The sequence below is a fragment of the Sus scrofa genome, chromosome 5 (genome assembly GCF_054392235.1).
Source record: "Sus scrofa isolate SSC_HxYL_T2T_F1_AM1 chromosome 5, Sscrofa_HxYL_maternal_Yorkshire_Landrace_v2.0, whole genome shotgun sequence".
Classification (NCBI taxonomy): Eukaryota; Metazoa; Chordata; class Mammalia; order Artiodactyla; family Suidae; genus Sus; species Sus scrofa.
In genome coordinates this window covers 58,536,680-58,549,423 of record NC_139387.1, presented here as the reverse complement: position 1 = coordinate 58,549,423, position 12,744 = coordinate 58,536,680, and positions in this window count along the sequence as shown.

The window sequence follows — 12,744 nt, the reverse complement described above, 5'->3', positions numbered from 1 at the left end:
TAGCATTCCCCAGCTCTATAATTTCATCCCGGTTTAGGCACTCATAAAGTGTGTGACCTTAAACAAGTTACTTGCCTAACTTGAGTTTAAATTTAACACCTTCTTCCCCAGGGGGTTGGTGATTTTAAATGAGGCGCTAGATGTGGCATCCTTCTGTCAAGGCCTGGCCCAGAGTGAGTACTCAATAAATTAGAGGCCAAGGGAGTTCCCATCATGGTGCAGCGGGAACAAATCTGCCTAGGAACCATGCGGGTTCAATCCCTGGCCTCGCTCAGTGGGTTAATGATCCGGCGATGCTGTGGCTGGGGCATAGGCCGGCCGCTGTAGCTCCAGTTCAACCCCTAGTCTGGGAATCTCCATATGCTGTGGGTACAGCCCTAAAAAGACCCCTCAAAATAAAAAATAAATTAGAGGCCGAGAGTTTTAGTTGCTGAGATCTGTTCCAGAGAAGCAAAAGAACGAGTGTCTCCAGGATGGCTGCAGGAAGGATTATGCTGGGATGAAGGGAATTTAGAGACTGAGACAAAGCTCGTTACAGTTTCTCAAATTATTAGAGTTGTGTATATAAGCAAATTCTTTCCAGTCTACTTTTAGCCTGGCACTGGCCATGCTGCTAACTTTTACAGACTTGAGTGTGTCTGTGAGCCAATGAAAATGAACTGTAACTCAGGAAATGGAAGTAGAAGAGATTTAGTGCACCATTGTAACGTGCTTGCTGAGTGCTATGGGTTTTTTTTCCTCTGAATTGTGTTCTCTTCCTTGTGAGATACAAATGGCATGTTTTTAGGTTATTATCAACAGTTTTCTCCTCCTGATTCAACTCACTTCATTGACGATCGAATCTGCGCTATGGTTTTTTGCTTGATGTTATGAAAAAATAAGAGCTATGTTTGTTCTGGTAGTGTGGGCTGACTGATTGGTGCCAAGAGCCATTATAAGATGGCAGTGCCATTACTGTAGATTCTAGAACTACTCATGTGAAGTGATGTACCTGCAACTGAAATTGAAAGGAAGCAACTGGCAGGAACGCACCCCATCAGAACCCGCAGGTTGTAAAGCTACTGGAGGTCAGGGAAGGAATGCTCAGCTTCATTGCTGGGCCCAGAGTTAGCTACCAAAGAGGACAAAATCAAAGCCATGTTGAGTGGGCAGGACAGGACCAAGGGCTCAAGGGATGCATCCCAAGTAAACGCCACCATGATCTTAAGCGCCCAGGGTCTGTTGAATAACATAAACTTCCCAGCAGAGGTATCTGCTCTTTGGTCTCTGTTGAGGGCTCCCAGTACTAAAAGGAAAAAAAAAATATGGCTCTCCTTCTGCCATCATTCCCCCAAACTCATCTTGATGAGCTCAACCCATTTTTCCTTTTATTTACTTATTTATTTATTTATCGTCTTTTTGCCATTTTCTTGGGCTGCTCCTGCAGCATATGGAGGTTCCCAGGCTAGGGGTCGAATCAGAGCTGTAGCCGCCGGCCTATGCCACAGCAACACAGGCTGCGTCTGCAACCTACACCACAGCTCATGGCAATGCCGGATCCTTAACCCACTGAGCAAGGCCAGGGATCGAACCCACAACCTCATGGTTCCTAGTCGGATTCATTAACCACTGAGCCACGACAGGAACTCCCCCCATTTTTCCTTCTAATTAAAGAAACCCTGCTGTGTGCCCAGCACTGTTCTAGGCAATTCGGACTTGCTGTTCCCTTGTCCTGGAAGGCCTGTTGCTCAGATATCCACATGGCTTACTGCGTGTAGGCTTTCCTCCTTTGAATCTTTTACTCAAATATCACTTGCACAATGAGCCCTTTCCTGGCCTAGATCTTTTTAATCTTACCCCGTCCCTTCCCAGCCCTCCTCCCCTTCCCTACTTTGTATTCCATAGCACACACCACCTTCCGATATGCTATAAGATTTACTTATTTGTGTCATTTATCTCTTATGTTCTCTGAATAGAAGGTAAGCATCAGGAGTTCCCATCATGGTTCAGCACGACTAGTATCAATGAAGGACGCAGGTTTGATCCCTGGCCTCATTCAGCGGATTAAGAATCCAATTAGGTATCTGGCGTTGCTGTCAGCTGTGGTGTAGGTTGCAGATACAGCTTGGGTCAGGTGTTGCTGTGGCTGTGGTGTAGGCCAGCGGCTACAGCTCCAATGACCCCTAGCCTGGGAACCTCCACATGCCAAGTGTGCAGCCCTAAAAAGACGAAAAGAGCCAAAAAAAAAAAAAAAAAAAAGAAGGTAAGCATCAAAAGAAAATCTCTTCTGTTACTGTTGCAGCTCTGCTGCCTAAAATGATGCTTGGCACATAGTAAATCCTCCCAAAAGTATTTGTTGAATGAAAGAATCCACTCCAAACAAGCCCTTTGTAATCCACACAAACTCTAGTGCTGAAGAGTCTGCCCAGGGCTTATTCTGTGTATCTGGACTACATCCATCCTACTTTGACCCTAGTTCTGGCACTGAGACCTTTGACGGGAGGGGGGGGGTCCGGGAAGGTACCACCTTTTACACAATGTGAGCTTAACAAGATCTTATTCTAACCATGCGTATGTCTCTACATTACACTCTCTGCACGTACAGATGGGCCTTCCTGGTTCCTTCTCGGTTACTGACCTAGGTGGTAAGAGTTCATGTTCATTAGTTTCTACAACTCACTTTCAAAGCCCCAACCCTAACCCTGATTTCTCATTTCTACCTTCTGCTTTTGGAGGGATCTGAAGCTCACCCTATCTCATCCTCACCTGATCATGGATAACACCCATTAGATCCGCCAGGAAGCTAATGAAATATAAGTTTTTGTGATCCTCATGTACATGGATCTCATCAAAATCACGGTAAATTTTGTATTAAATATGTATATGACCTGAAAGAGGATCTCAAATTGTATAAACGTCAAGACTCATAAAACCTGAATCCATCCCTTCCCAACAGTTATTGGGCTTCTTATTTAATGGCTCCTGAACGAAGGAATTACCTGTCCTGGAGTTCCCCCTAATTCTCAGACTTTATTTCTCCCCAAACATAAACAAAACATATACTTTCTTTTCCTTCGGTTTTCATTGTAGATAATTCTAAAGTATGTCATCTGTTCACTCCATTTTTAATTATATTTTTCAAGCATGACAAATTTGGATAATGTGGAAACTTGGTAATTATTGTATTATTTAAATAAATGTGTTGAATGATAAAAAATACTAATTATTATTAAATATTATTAAGGTTTTCTGAGTTTTGTGCATTACTCTTGTTTTAGAGGTGAGGAAACAGAGGTCCAGAGATGTTCTATGTTAGTCAAGACCTAAATACCACCTAATTTCTATAGTAGGGTAAATACAGAAAATTTGTGAATTATACCTGAGTATAGGTTTCTGTTATTTATCAAGACTTTTTGGGCTCTTTGGAAAGGTGACAAACAGGAAAAATGTTTGAGGTTCTTGGTTTTCTGAGGTCTTGAGCCAGAGTAACACTTATATCCATATGACTGCATATAAAAATTTACCCTAAGGGGAAAAAAGCAGGAAAAAATTAATTTTACTGGCTTACTACTCCTATTCGTCAAATAAGACCAGTGATCATGAAGACAAGAAAGAATGGTAAGTGGAAATTAACAATTGTACACACAAGAGGAAGTTAAGGACATGAAGCATAATTTGCTTTTCATAATGTCATGCAATAAAACATTTTATAAATGCTGCTGCTAAAAATATGCATTCCCATGTTTGCTAAATGTCAAAAATCTGCTTTTAAAATTCAGTCAGGTAGCTAATTATGGGGTTGGATTAATAACACCTATTGACAATCCTTATGGTGATTATTTCTGGTATCTCAATGTTTTATTGCCAAGAAAGTAAATCAACACCAAAATTCACATCATATTTTTAAGCTGTCGTGATTTATGATTTGGTTGTTTGTGTGTCTGGCTTAAAGTGTGAGTTCAATGGCTGGGATCCTTCTCTCTAAGTGTCTTGCCTAATGCCAAGCATGCTGTTGGCTCTCAGCAAATAATAAATAATTTCAGTCATAACCCCAACATTCTTGTCTAGACAGTCTTCCATGTGGTGGTGGTGTTCCTGTTTCCATATTTTCGTCAATAATAACAGAATGAATTTTGAAATTTATATGCAGATTTAAAAAAAATCTCAAAAGCTTCTCAAAATAACCAAGTGGGAACCAAATTTTATTACAAAGAACATTTTAGAAATACTCTAATTGGTTTGAAGAGTTTTGAGAGTCCATTTTATACCAACACTTTTTAACAAAGAATGTCTTCATGGTATAGTAATCTGGGGATAAGCGGTTGCCATCTCTCCCTATTGATTCTGGTTAATGATCAATGACTGGGCTCCCCTCAAAGAATGGAGATTCCATTGTTTAAATGAGAATCTAGTTTCATTAAAGGTCACGCCAATCAGTTTACTCAATCCCTGGAATTCATAATTATCGTATCCTATTTTCAAAGGTAGGAAGTCCTGCTGCTCATAACTTCTTTATTCTTCCTATATGTTCAAGGATTTTTCAGACCTATGAAATGAAAAGATATCATTCATTAAACACAGCTAACATTTAGATCTGTGGCTGTCAAATAAGAGATGGCAACTCTCAATGGAACAGATTAGGTAAGCCATATAAAGAATGCTACCAACCACTTAAAGGTAATCTAACGCAGCAAAATACAGTTTATTAGAATGCAGCTGGGGCCCTCAGTCCTCTTCCAGGCCCCTGCCTCTGTTTCTTGTCATTTTTTCCTTGTCTTTTTGAAACTGATGATCTGGCTTTTGTAATTGTAATGTATACATGTAAGGATAACCTGACCCCCTTGCTGTACAGTGGGAAAAAAAAAAAAACAAAAAAACCCAAAATATAGGTATATGTCAACTGTACACCAAAAACTAATACAACATTGTAAATCAACTATACTTCAATTAAAAATTTTTAATAAAAGTTAAGTAAATATATATAAAAAAACAACAAAAAAACAAAATAGGAGTATGTTGGAACAATTGGAAACAAATTTTGTGAAATATATTCTGATTAATTCAGTTCTTGAGAAAACCTAGGTAGTATTCCTTTGTAGCTCCCATTTGCTTTCAGCGTTGATTTTCAATTAAGATGTTGCCTGGGAATTCCCTGGTGACTCAGGGGTTTAAGGATTCAGCATTGTTGTTGCCATGGCTTGGGTTGCTGCATTCCCTGGCCCTGGAACTTCTGCATGTGGGCCCCCCAAAATGTTTCCTGAATCCCCAATATATAAAAACGCATAAAATGACATCATTTTACTCAAAGAAGCCTGGCCTGCAGCCCCACCTACTTGGTTTCCCCTTAGACCCTGCAGGAGTGTTTGGGGAGCCACAGGTTTCTTTTGAAAACAAATGGCCTGAGTTGGTTGGAGTCTCAACTCCTTCATTATCTAGTCTCTGTCTACCTAAATAATCACATTTCCTACTTCTCCCTTGTTTTTTTTTTATGCTTTAGCAACATTGAATATTGCAATTTTTAGGACCCATTGGATATTTTAATATTGTCATTTACTGCACAAGCTATTGTTACAGACTAGAATGCTGCCCTCTTTTCTTTTGATCCCTTCCACTCTCAACTTTTTGGTAGACCTCTCAGAAGCCTCTTTGGATTTCCCCAAGAATACTGGAAATACCTGTATCTGTGGTTCCATAATATTTTATGCAAACATTGTGTATCTTAGTTACTGAACAGCTCTGAAATTGTGGACTGCGTCGATGCCCACCTCTGGAGCACGACCTCCTTCAAGTTATCTCCGTATTGTCTCATCTTTTTTGCCTCTGGTCCTTGTCTCTCTGTAGTTGATCACTGAGTACATATACAGGAAATAGGTTAACTCAAAAAAAATTTGTCTTTTTTTCTTTTTTTAACTTCTAAAATTAATGTATCATTGATTTTAAATGTTGTCAATTTCTCCTATACAGCCAAAGGACTCAGTTTTGTGTGTGTGTGTGTGTGTGTGTGTGTGTGTGTGTGTGTGTATTTACCTTCTTTTTCTCATATTAGCTTCCATCTTGTTCTATCCCAGGAGACTGGATATAGTTGCCTGTGCTGTACAGTAGGACCTCATTGCTTATCCATCTACATGTGATAGTTTGTATCTACCAACCCCAAACTCCCAGTCCATCCCAAATTTATTTGACTCCAGTGAAAGTTTATTAATTTTCTATAGTAATAGTTGTAAACTTTCCTGGTTGTTGTACTTTATTTTTGAAAACTTGGCCCCACAGAAAACATTGTCATGAAATCTGATGTGAAAAGAAAAGTATATTCTACTGTATTGAATGGAAGCTACTATAACAGTGAAACTCTGGGTAGATTTTTTTGTTTTGTTTGTTTTTGTCTTTTTAGGGCCACACCCATAGCATATGGACGTTCTCAGGCTAGGGGTCGAATTGGAGCTATAGCTGCCAGCCAACACCACAGCCACAGCAATGCGGGATTGGATCCACCTCTGCGATCTACATACACCACAGCTCACAGCGATGCTGGATCCTTAACCCACCAAGCGAGGCCAGGGATGGAATCCTCATCCTCATGGATCCCAGTCAGGTTCTTTACCACTGAGCCATGACGGGAACACCCTGGATAGACTCTTTTTTATTGGGAAAGAATTCCTTATTATAGACATATATTTATGACTTTGAAAGTAAACACCCCAGAAAAAAACAAAATGAAACAAAATGTTTGTGATGCTCCCTTGTTCATTTGGCTCTGGAGGTCAGTTCCTTTAGTTCACTCACTAAATCATCCTCCTATTTTAACATGAAAGTCTTGATTTAAACTTCGACAGAGGGCAAAAAAATAAACAGCCAAGATAGGTCATGTGAGGATAGCAAGCTTGGCTCAATAATCTCTCTTATTCTGGAGTTTGATCAATATCTGTAGGTGAAAATAACTTTTATTTGGTCATTAAAATGTTTATGAGCTAGTTTCAAGTTTTCTGCTTTCCCAACTTGCTGGCATTATAAATGTTCAATAATTATCTATTAGTGATTTAAAGAATCAAATATGGACTTTAAGAAAAAACTTGTTGGGCATCATAGAAACCCTGGAATTTTCATGATCTTTATCTTCACACGCATATAAATAAATATTGATCCCTTACCCCAGTCATCTAAGGACTGTTGAATTTCAGTTATTCGTTTAGTTTGCTGGTTTCCTTCCACATTCCTTCCTTGATGCCAGAAAAACCCCACTTGGCTCTAGCAATTCCAAATCATTCCAACAACTTTTTAAGATTGATAAATATTACACTCAAAACTTATAAAGGCTACGACTGAGAATATTTAACAAATTGTAACTCATATTCTAATAGGTGTTGCAAGTCAAATCTATTAATTAGTGGGGTTTTTTAACCTATTATTTTCAAGATTGCTGTATACAATAAAGGCTTGTAGAGGATTTTTAGCTCTTAGTAAATGAAAGTTTAGAATTATCAATAAGATTGTTGAGATAACAATTAATTTCTTTTTGGTCCATTATATTACCTAATTTGATCTTAACAACAATCTTGTGAAATGATATTTCAGTTCTTCATATATTATTTTTTAAAAAAGGTTTACATTTCACAAATTTGTCCTTGGAAAGTTGATTAATTACGTCTCTGAATATGTAAGGATTCTAGAATCTGTGGTTTTACTAGTTTTGAAATGCTCTCAGCCATTATATCTTTAAACATTGCTTTTGACCATTTTTCTTCCTCTCTCTCTCTCTCTGGGACTCCAAACACAAGTATTGCTGCTCTTTTTACTCATCCTCTATGTCTTTTACTTTCAGGTTTTCCACCAATTTGTTTCTTCATGCTTCATTTTGGATTTATAGGTGTTTATCTCTTTCAGTCCAGTAATTATCTCTTCAGTCTTTTTCATCTGCTGCTATAATTGTTGAGTTCTAATCTATTATATATGTATATACATATGTATATATCCATTTCCAATTTACTGCTAAACTTTTTAATGTTGTCATTTCCTTGAACCTACTGACTATTGGTTTATTTGACTATTTGATTGCTGTTTGTTTGTTTTTCTGGCCCACAGTGTGCAGCAGCTTGATGTGGGATTGAACCCAGGATGCAGCAGTGAAAGCCTGAATCCTAACCATTAGACCACCAGGGAACTCCCATGAGTATTGTTTTAGAGTGTCTTTCTGATAACTCCAATATCTGCAGCTTTCGTGTGCCTATTTCTACTGTCCGTTGTTTCTGCTGGATTATTCAGGTCATCTTATCTCCTCATGTGTCATCATTTTATCATCACCTGAATAGAATTTGCAAATTCCTGCAGGATAAAAGTGGTCCTAAATTCTAGCTCACCTTCTTAAGCCTTTGTTTTTCAATGGATTTTGTCTCATCACTCTTTACTACCTTATTACCTCTTACGTTTTCAAGCAGAATTTTAAAAACACTTTGCCAAATTTTCTATTGTTCTCAGCAAGAATGTAGTTCTGAATTATTTACCCTGTGATTACCCAGAAGCAGAAGACTTTAGTTATTTCTCTGCTTATATATTTACCTATTTTTAAAATAAAACAATCTGGAAAGGATTGTATTTTAATATATAGCTAGTCTTAGGCACATAACAAGCTTATTTCAAAAAATATGTGTATGACATTTATTTGAATTTGAAATGCATTTTTTCTACAACAACCTATATACTGATTAAGTTCTCAGGCCTATTTATGAAAAAAATTGATTTCTCTCATGTCTAGAAGCAAAACCAGATCCTGGGATTCTCTCACAGGTTTTTTACTGAGGATGTGCTCTCAGAAAAGAAACCTGTGAAAAACTGAGGGAAGCAAGGTAGGACAAGGGAAAAAGGCAAGTGGAGATGGGGTTCAGCTAAAGTCTGCCTTCACCTATTCCTTGGTTAAAAATGTGCCACTGTGTGGTCCTCAATTTAGGTCAGGGGGCTGGGCTTTCATACCTGCAAATTAGTCAACCATTGGCCACAGGCTACCCCTAAAGAGAGAGGTTATAACTTTTGAGGCATTTCCATACAAGGTAGCTCCTGTCTGGTAATTCTGAGAGAGAGGTGTAATGATGAGCTCACAGTAAATGGGGTGATTGCTGCTTTCTCACAGGAATCTGGACACAGCATTGACAGCAAACTTCTACATCCGATTAGTTACCTGAAGGGTAAGAGAATATTTTCAATACTGTGGAATTTAATTTCTAAGAATTATTGTGTTTGTTTAAAAATATACATTTTGATTTTATACTCTGAATACCTGCCACACTTATCTCCCTCTGCTGAGGCCTGACCAGCTTTTCCCACACTTCCCAACTGCTAGGCAGAGAAATAGAGATTCTTTTTTTGTTTGTTTTTTTTTGTTTTTTGTTTTTTTGTCTTTTTGCCTTTTCTAGGGCCGCTTCCACAGCATATGGAGATTCCCAGGCTAGGGGTTGAATTGGAGCTGTAGACACCGGCCTACACCACAGCCACAGCAATGCGGGATCTGAGCCGCGTCTGTGACCTACACCACAGCTCATGGCAACGCCGGATCCTTAACCCACTGAGCAAGACCAGGGATCTAACCCGCAACCTCATGGTTCTTAGTCGGATTCGTTAACCACTGTGCCACGACGGGAACTCCGAAATAGCGATTCTTTATGCTATAAGCCATAATGGTAGTTCCAGCATCCTGGCACAGAGTGTTCTGGAAAAAAGATAACAAAAAGGTGAGAATATTTAGAGGAACCATATAATAATGAGCTTGGCCTGCTAGTGAGGAGCTAGAGAATGAGGACTATTATTAGATTTCCTAACTCTGTGGTTTTCTTATGTTATTTTTCCTCCCTTGATTGTCTTTCCTGCTTTTCTCACCTCCACCCATTACTTCCTCACAGCATGCCCCCCACCCTGGTCTTCTATGGAACAGAAAGTCTATACTGTCTTCCTGTTCCTTCTCCTTCAGTAAAAATACAAACCTTTTGAGGATTCTCTCAGACTGGAATTATCCTGGACAAACTCCTCTTTTTCATTTGGACTGTGTATTAGGAAAAAAAAACAACTAAGCTGCAAAGAAATAATTACTGTCCCATAATAAAGTGCACAAAAATTTAAAGTTATGCAGATTTAGATTCAAATCTATCTTGGCTCTATTAATTACTAAAAGTATTACAAATAATGATTAGAACTATTATTATTACTACAGTATATCAATATAACTAAGAAAGTTTGGGAGGGTCTACAAAGAAGAATCTGTAAATCAAATATTTTTAAATTCCACTTAATTTTATGGCTTTGTCTTTTATTGTGGTTTAAAAAAAACCGCATAAGATAAAATGTACCATCTTACCAATTTTTAAGTGTACACTTCAGTAAAGCTATATATATCGACGTTTTTGTGAAGCAGACCCCCAGAACTTTTTTATTGTGTGAAACTGAAAGTCTATACCCATTGAACGACAGCTCCTTTTTCCCCCTCCCCTAATGCTAGTAACCACCTTTATGCTTTCTGCTTCTATGAATATGACCACTTTAGCTACTTTGTATAAATGGAATCATACAGTATCTATCTTTTTGTGACTGCTTTACTTCACTGAGCATAATGTTCTCGGTGTTCACCCATGTAGTAACATGTGACAGGATTTCCTTTCTTTCTTTCTTTTCTTTTCTTTCTTTCTTTTTTTTTTTGTCTTTTGTCCTTTTAGGGCCACACCCACAGCATATGGAGGTTCCCAGGCTAGGGGTCCAGTTAGAGCTGTTGATGCCGGCCTACACCACAACCACAGCAACACCAGGTCCAAGCCACATCTGCAACCTACACCACAGCTCACGGCAACACTGGATCCTTAAACCGCTGAGCAAGGCCAGGGATTGAACCTGCAACCTCATGGTGCCTAGTTGGATTCATTTCTGTGAGTCACAGTGGGAACTCTGGATTTCCTTTCTTTTTAAGTCTGAATGATATTACATTGTATGTATATACCACATTTTCTATATCCATCCATCTGTTGATAGACATTTATATTACTTCCACCTCTTGGCTATTGTGAATAGTGCTGCTGCAAAAACAGGTGTGGAAATATCTTTTCAGTTTTTTTTCCAGTTCTTTAGGGTATATAGCCAGAGTGGATTGCTGGATCATATAGTAGTTCTCTTTAAATTTTTTAGGAGCTCCCATACTATTTTCCACAGTAGTTGTATAATTTTACAATTCCAGCAACAGTGAACAAGAGTTCTAATTCCTCCATATTCTTTTTTTAATTTGTATTCTGTTTTTTATTTTTTTGCTTTTTTGGGCCATACCTGTAGCATATGCAGGTTCCCAGGCAAGGTATCTAATCTGAGGTACAGCTGCTGGCCTATACCACAGCCACAGCAACACCAGATCTGAGCCATGTCTGCAACCTACACCACAGGTCACGGCAATGCTGGATCCTTAACCCACTGAGCGAGGCCAGGGATCAAACCCACAACCTCATGGTTCCTAGTCAGATTCGTTTCTGCTGCACCACGATGGGAACTCCCCAGTTCCTTCATATTCTCACCAACACTTATTGTTATTATTTTTGATAATAGCTAGCATCTCATTATGGTTTGAGTTTGCATTTTCTTAGTAATTAGGGATATTGAGCATCTTTTAAAGTATTTGTTGTATATCATCTTTGAAGAAATATCTATTCAAGCCCATTTTTTATTCAGATTATTTTATTTTTTTGTTATAGTTGACTTGTAGAAACTCCTTACACTTCTGATAGTCACCCCTTATCAGAGGCATGATTTGCAACTATTTTCTAGCATTCCTTAGGTTACCTTTTCTTTTTATCAACCGTGTCCTTTAAGGCACAAAATTTTTAGATCTGATGTAATCCCATTAGTCTACTTTTGCTTTTGTTGTGCTTTTGGTATCATAGCAAGAAAACATTACCAAATTGAGCCTGCAACCTCATGGTTCCTAGTCAGATTTGTTTCCACTGTGCCAAGACAGCAACTCCTGGATCCTGCTTTTATTCATTCAGCCAATCTATGTCTTCTGATTTATATTTATATTTAAATATATTACATTGTAACATTTAAATGTATTTACTTTATATTTAAAGCAATTCATATTTAAATTAGTTACTGATAGGGAAGAACATATTATCATTTTGTTGTTGATCATGTAGCTTTTTCATCCCTTCTTCTCTTTTTTTGTATTTTAATATTTTTTGTAGTGACATGCCTTGATTTCCTCTCATATTCTATTTTGCATATTCTATAGCTATTTTCTTTGCAGTTACATAAAGTGTTTTAAAGTTGCAGCAGTCTACTTTAAATTAATAACAAATATAATACTCTGCATATAATATTCTGCTCATTTACAGCTTCACCCCCTGACTTGATGTTATTAGTATTACAAACTACATCTTTATATACTGTTAATTTTTGCAGTTATAGATGATTTTTGTGATTTTGTCACTTAAATTCTATGCACAAAAATTACTGAGATACAGATTTTTATATTTGTCCGTATATTTACTTTTTTTTTTTTTTTTGTCTTTTTTCCATTTCTTGGGCCACTCCCACGGCATATGGAGGTTCCCAGGCTAGGGGTCTCATCGGAGCTGTAGCTGCCACAGCAACGTGGGATCCAAACTGTGTCTGTGACCTATACCACAGCTCCCGGCAACGCCGGATCCTTAACCCACTGAGCATGAGCAGGGATCAAACCCACAACCTCATGGTTCCTAGTTGGATTCGTTAACCACTGAACCACAACGGGAACTCCCCCATGTATTT